This window comes from Somniosus microcephalus, unplaced genomic scaffold, assembly GCF_052327205.1.
Source record: "Somniosus microcephalus isolate GS21.2 unplaced genomic scaffold, FLI_Smic_1.0 scaffold500, whole genome shotgun sequence".
Classification (NCBI taxonomy): Eukaryota; Metazoa; Chordata; class Chondrichthyes; order Squaliformes; family Somniosidae; genus Somniosus; species Somniosus microcephalus.
In genome coordinates this window covers 83491-91080 of record NW_028225687.1, presented here as the reverse complement: position 1 = coordinate 91080, position 7590 = coordinate 83491, and positions in this window count along the sequence as shown.

The following is a 7590-nucleotide window of genomic DNA, read 5'->3' as shown; positions in this document are numbered from 1 at the left end:
TTATGGTCACTCATTCCAAGGGGGTCCTTTATACTTGGACATATTTTATTAATCCTGTCTCATTACACAGGACCAGATCTAAGATTGCCTGCCCCCTGGTTGGTTCAGTAACATACTGCTCAAGGAACCCGTCCCTATTGCACTCTATGAACTCTTCTTCAAGGCTGCCCTGCCCAATTTGATTTGTCCAGTCAATATGAAAGTTAAAATCTCCCATGATTATAGCTGTTCCCTTATTACAAGCCCCAACTATTTCCTGATTTATACTCCGACCAATAGAGTTGCAACTGTTAGGAGGCCTATAGACTACGCCCACTAGTGACTTTTTCCTCTTATTATTCCTTATTTCCACCCAAACCATTTCACTATCCTGATCCTTTGACCCAATATCATTTCTCACTATTGCAGTGATTCCATCCTTTATTAACACAGCCACCCCACCTCCTTTTCCTTCCTGTCTGTCCTTCCTAATAGTCAAATACCCCTGGATGTTTAGTTCCCAGTCATGGTCACCCTGCAGCCATGTCTCCATAATGGCCACCAGATCATACCCATGTGTAGTTATTTGTACCGTCAACTCGTCTATTTTGTTACGAATGCTGTGTGCATTCAGATAAAGAACTTTTAAATATGTTTTGCGACAATTTATTCCTGCTTTTACCCCCTTTACTACTTTACCTTTATCGTTATATATTCTGTCCCTGACACGCTCTGGTTTTTAATTCCCCCACTGCTACCTTGCTCTATTGCCTTCTCCGCTGACATTTCTATTTTTCGCTCTCTTGCAACCTCCCCCCCACTAATTAGTTTAAAGCCCTCTCTACAGCCCTAGTTATTCGATTCGCCAGGATTCTAGTCCCAGCACTGGCCAAGTGAAGTCCGTCCCAACGGAACAGCTCTCTCCTGTCCCAGTACTGGTGCCAGTGTCCCAAGAAGCAAAACCCATTTCTCCCACACCAGTCTTTGAGCCACGCCTTTAACTCTCTAATTTTATTTATCCTAGCCAAATTTGCTCGTGAGGGCAGGTACAGCACGGGTTAGAAGCAGAGTAAAGCTCCCTGTAGACTGTCCCATCAAACACTCCCAGGGCAGGTACAGCACGCGTTAGATACAGAGTAAAGATCCCTCCTGACCTGCTGAGTTTTTCCAGCATTTTCTGTTGTTATTAAAGATCCCTCTACACTGTCCCATCAAACACTCCCAGGGCAGGTACAGCACGGGTTAGGTACAGAGTAAAGCTCACTCTACACTGCCCCATCAAACACTCCCAGGGTAGATACAGCACGGGTTAGATACAGAGTAAAGCTCCCTCTACACTGTCCCATTAAACACTCCCAGGGAAGGTACAGCACGGGTTAGATACAGAGTAAAGCTCCCTCTACACTGTCCCATCAAACACTCACACGGCAGGTACAGCATGGGTTAGATACAGAGTAAAGCTCCCTCTACACTGTCCCATCAAACACTCACACGGCAGGTACAGCAGGGGTTAGATACAGAGTAAAGCTCTCTCTGTACTGTCCCATCAAACACTCCCAGGGCAGGTACAGCACGGGTTAGATACAGAGTAAAGCTCCCTCTACACTGTCCCATTAAACACTCCCAGGGAAGGTACAGCACGGGTTAGATACAGAGTAAAGCTCCCTCTACACTGTCCCATTAAACACTCCCAGGGCAGGTACAGCACGGGTTAGATACAGAGTAAAGCTCCCTCTACACTGTCCCATCAAACACTCCCAGGGCAGGTACAGCACGGGTTAGATACAGAGTGTCAGCCGTGCCTCAGGCGGCAGCACTCTCTCCTCTGAGTCAGAAGGTTGTGGGTTGAAGTCCCACTCCAGAGACTCGAGTCTAAAACTCTGTGCTGCCCCTCCAGTGCAGTGCTGAGGGAGTAAAGCCCAGTGCAGAGTAAAGTTCCCTCTGCACTGCTCCACTAACAGGCCTGAGCCCCAAACTCAGAAGAGCGCCCTCTGCTGCATTCCACTTGTCTCAGCAACGGGAGAAGCAGGCGGCGGAAGTCCCGCCCCCTCGGACACCCCGATTGGTTGGCGGACCCGCCGCCACCTCAGTCCTCCAAGCTCCGCCCTCTCTCCCCCTATTGGTTGGAGCTCTCGTCAGTCACCGCTGTGGAGTTGATGACGTGCCCCAGTCCGGCTCCCTGCAGAAGACAGGGGGCTGTGGCCGCTCAATCCGCTCCGCTCGGTGCCGGGAGGGCGCTGGGACGGTGCGGTTTGTATTTTCTTTTTATTTATCTCCCCGCCCGCGCTTCTCTCCACTATATATAAAAAACCCTGATAAAACTCACTTTCCGCCGGTGATCCGGACTCTGGCGGTTGCCCGGGCCGACCCAGAATGCGGGGTCTGTGCGCAGGCGTGGTGCCGGCTGATCCTCGGGAGCCGGTGTCCTGCCGAGCATGCGCAGTGTGGTGGCGGGCAGCGCATGCGGAGTAGGTGGAGTGGGCGGGGTCACAGCACGGGCAGTTTTGGATGAGCTCAAGGTGACGTGGGCTGGAATGTGGGAGGCCAGCCAGGAGTGTGTTGGAATAGTCAAGTCTAAAGGTGACATAGGGCCGGGGGAGGGTTTCAGCAGCGGATGAGCTGAGGCAGGGGGCCAAGACGGGCGATGTTACCCAGGGGGAAGGAGGCGCTCTTAGTGATGCTGCGGATATGGGGTCGGAACCTCATTTCAGGGTCAGATGTGACACCGAGGTTGCGAACGGTCTGGTTCAGCTTCAGACAGATGTTAGGGAGAGGGATGGAGCCAGTTGGTCTGCCTGATATTTAATTGGAGAACATCTCTGCTCATCCAGAACTGGATGTCGGACAAGCAGTCTGACAGTTTAGACACTGTGGAGGGGTCGAGAGAAGTGGTGGGGAGGTCGACCTGGGTGTCGTCAGCGTACATGTGGAAACTGATGCTGTGTTTTCAGATGATGTCGCCAAGGGGCAGCATTTAGATGAGAAATAGGAGGGGCCCAAGGATAGATCCTTGGGGGACACCAGAGGTAACGATGCGGGAGCAGGAAGAGAAGCCGTTGCAGGCGATTCTGTGGCTACGATTAGATAGATAAGAATGGAACCAGGCGAGTGCAGTCCCACCCAGCTGGATGACGGTGGAGAGGCGTTGGAGAAGGATGGAGTGGTCAACCATGTCAAAGGCTGCAGACAAGTCAGGAAGGATGAGGAGGGATAGTTTACCTTTGTCACAGTCACAAAGGATGTCATTTGATCAGACTTTGATGAGACTTGATTTGACTTTAGGGCCAAGTCACTGAGGTGGATTGGGCTGTTTCTGGCCCGCTGGTTATTGTGGGCACAGCTGGACACCAGTGGGACCGGCTCTACCCTGTTTGTTCTTTGAGGCAAAATTAGCCCCAAAAAACGCAGTTAAGAAGGCAAATGGTATGTTGGCCTTCATAGCGAGAGGGTTTGAGTACAGGAACAAGGATGCCTTGCTGCAGTTGTACAGGGCCTTGGTGAGACCACATCTTGAGTATTGTGTGCAGTTTTGGTTGCCTTATCTGAGGAAGGATGTTCTTGCCATGGAAGGAGTTCAGCGAAGATTCACCAGGCTGATACCTGGGATGGCAGGAATGACGTATGAGGAGAGATTGGGATGATTGGGCTTGTACTCGCTGGAGTTTAGAAGAATGAGAGGGGATCTTATTGAAACTTATAAAATTCAGACAGGACTGGACAGACTAGATGCAGGAAGGATGTTCCCGATGGTCGGGGAGTCCAGAACCAGGGGTCACAGTCTAAGGATAAGGGGTAGGCCATTTAGGACAGAGATGAGGAATTTCTTCACCCAGAGAGTGGTGAACCTGTGGAATTCTCTACCACAGAAGGCAGTAGAGGCCAATTCATTAAATATATTCAAGAAGGAGTTGGATATATTTCTTAAGGCTAAAGGGATCAAGGGGTATGGGGAGAAAGCAGGGACTTGGTACTGAAATTGGATGATCAGCCATGATCGCATTGAATGGTGGAGCAGGCTCGGGGAGCCGGATGTCCTACTCCTGCTCCTATCTTCTATGGTTCTATATTTCTATGTTGCTAACCCTGCTTGCCCCCTTACCACACTCCTTTTACAGGGTTTTAGAAGTGGAGCATTTACAGACAGGAAGCTGAAACCAAACATCACGTCAAGATCTAACAGAGTTACGTGATTCCTCAGGACCTGATTCAGTCGCTCCTCCAATCTGCTGGCACACCCGTGAGTTCACACTGATGAGAGACCTTTTAAATGTTCTGAAAGAGCTTCAAGATCTACAAATACCTGAAGCAACACCAGTGGCCACACACTGAGGGAAACCCGGGCCCCGTGTGTGGGAAGGGATTCACTCAGCCATCCACTCCAATGATACACCAGCAATTTTACGCGAGGGAGGGACCTTTAACCCGCTCAGTGTGTGGGCAGCGATTAATTGCACCCTCCGTGCTGAAGAGACACCAGCTTGTCCACACCGATGAGAGACCGTTGACCTGCTCCGTGTTTTTGAAGCGATTCTCTGATTCGGCCACCCTCCTGAGACACCAGCTTGTTCACAGTGATGAGAGACCAATTAAATGTTCTGACTGTGGGAAGAGATTTGAAAGGTCCCAGGAGCTGAAGGGACACCAGCTGGAGAGAGCAGGAAAGAGGCCGTTCACCTCATCCATGTGTGGGAAGGGATTCACTCAGTCATCCACTCCAATGATACACCAGCAAGTTCACACGAGGGAGGGACCTTTTACCCGCTCTGTGTGTGGGAAGGGATTCATTGCACCATCCATGCTGAAGAGACACCAGCTTGTCCACACCAATGAGAGACCGTTGACCTGCTCCGTGTTTTTGAAGCGATTCTCTGATTCGACCACCCTCCTGAGACACCAGCTTGTTCACAGTGATAAGAGACCGATTAAATGTTCTGACTGTGGGAAGAGATTTAAAAGGTCCCAGGATCTGAAGAGACACCAGCTGGAGAGAGCAGGAGAGATTCTGTTCACCTGCTCCGTGTGTGGGAAGAGATTCACTCGGCCCTCGAATCTGCTGGCACACCAGCGAGTTCACACTGGGGCGAGGCCGGTGAAACATTCCGACTGTGGGAAAAGCTTTCAAATGTCCCAGGAGCTGAAGGGACACCAGCTGGAGAGAGCAGGAAAGAGACCGTTCACCTGCTCCGTGTGTGGGAAGGGATTCACTCGACCATCCCACCTGGTGAGACACCAGCGAGTTCACACCGGGGAGAGACCATTCACCTGCTCCGTGTGTGGGATGGGATTCACTCTGTCATCCCACCTGGTGAGACACCAGCGAGTTCACACTGATGAGAGACCATTTAAATGTTCTGACTGTGGGAAGAGCTTTAAAAGCACTGGGGATCTGAAGGTACACCAGCGAGTTCACACTGATAAGAGACCATTTAAATGTTCGGACTGTGGGAAGAGCTTTAAAACCTCTGGGGATCTGAAGGTACACCAGCGAGTTCACACTGATGAGAGACCATTTACATGTTCTGTCTGCGGGAAGAGCTTTAAAAGCTCCGGGGAGATGAAGAGACACCAGCGATTTCACACTGGGAAGAAGCCGTTCACCTGTTCCGTGTGTGGGAAGGGATTCACACAGTCCTCGACTCTGATCGAACACCAGCGAGTTCACACTGATGAGAGACCATTTACATGTTCGGTCTGTGGGAAGAGCTTTAAAAGCTCCGCGAACCTGAAGAGACACCATCGAGCTCACACTGGGGAGAGGCCATTCACCTGCTCCATGTGTGGGAAGGGATTCACTCTGTCCTCGACTCTGCTCGATCACCAGCGAGTTCACACTGATGAGAGACCTTTTCACTGTTCTGACTGTGGGAAGAGCTTTAAAAGCTCCGGGAACCTGAAGAGACACCAGCGAGTTCACACTGTTCTGTAGAGCAGGGCCCTCGAGACAGCTGGGGTGACATGAACATGGAATGGATGAATGTTTTAGAAATTCTTGTACTGCTGTTTAATCTTTAAGACTGTTGTGCTGACGGTTCCCTTCGATTGACAGAGGTGTACAAGATTATGCTGGGTTTGAATAGGCTAGACGGGGAAAGGCTGTTCCCACTAGTTGATGATACAAGGACTAGGGGACACAGATTTAAGGTTTTGGGCAAGAGATACAGGGGGGATGTGAAGAAAAACTTTTTTACGCAGCGAGTGGTGAGGACCTGGAACTCGCTGCCGACGGAAGTGGTGGAAGCGGAGACACTCAATGTTTTCAAGGGGAGACTGGATAGGCACTTGAGGGAAATAAACTTGCAGGGCTACGGGGATAGAGCGGGGGAATGGGATTGACTGGATTGCTCTACAGAGAGCCGGCACGGACTCGATTGGCCGAATGGCCTCCTTCTGTGCCGTGATGACTCTATGAGACTGTATCATGAGCAGAGAATACAGTTTACTAAATTGCAAGAAGTACAAGTAAATCGCTGTTTCACCTGGAAGGAGTGTTTGGGGCCCTGGACAGTGGGAGGGGAGGAGGTAAAAGGGCAGGTGTTGCATCTCCTGTGCTTGCACGGGAAGGTGCCGGGCGAAGGGGAAGGGATGTTGTGGGTGATAGAGGAGTGGACTAGGGTGTCGCGGAGGGAGCGGTCCCTTCGGAATGTTGAAAGGGGAGGTGAGGGGAAGATGCGTTTGGTGGTGGGATCACGCTGGAGGTGGCGGAAATGGCGGAGGATGATCCGTTAAATGTGGAGGCTGGTGGGGTGAAAGGTGAGCACAAGGGGAACCCTATCGTGGTTCTGGGAGGGAGGGGAAGGGGTGAGAGCAGAAGTGAGGGAAATAGAACGGACTACACTACATCTACTGGTTCCTCTTTATCCACCCTGCTCCTTACATCCTCTAATAAATTTGTCAAACACGATTTCCCTTTCATAAAACCATGTTGACTCTGCTTGATTGTCTTATGATTTTCTAAATGTCCTGCTACTACTTCCTGAATCATGGATTCCAGCATCTTCCCAATGACAGATGTTAGGCTAACTGGCCTATAGTTTCCTGCTATCTGTCTCCCTCCTTTCTTGAATATGGGCGTTACAGTTGCAGTTTTCCAATCTGCTGGAACCTTTCCAGAGTCTAGGGAATTTTGGAAGATTACAACCAATGTATCCACTATCTCTGCAGCCACTTCTTTTAAGACCCCAGGATGTAGGCCATCAGGTCCAGGGAACTTGTCAGCCTGTAGTCCCATTAGTTTGCCTAGTGCTTTCTCTCTAGTGATAGTGATTGTTTTAAGTTCCTCCCTCCCTTTTGCCCCTTGATTTTCCACTATTATTGGGGTGCTTTTAGTGTCTTCTCCCATGAAGGCAGATACAAAATATTTGTTCAAAGTCTCTGCCATTTCCTTGTTTCCCATTATTAATTCCCTAGTCTCATCCTCTAAGGGATCAACATTTACTTTAGCTACTCTCTTCCTTTTTATATACTTGTAGAAGCTCTTACTGTCTGTTTTTATATTTCTTGCCAGTTTACTCTCATAATTCATCTTCTCTCACTTTTTTTATTTTTTTGTCATCCTTTCCAAGTTTGTAAAAATCTCCCAATCTGCTGGCCTACCACTAATCTTCACAACAT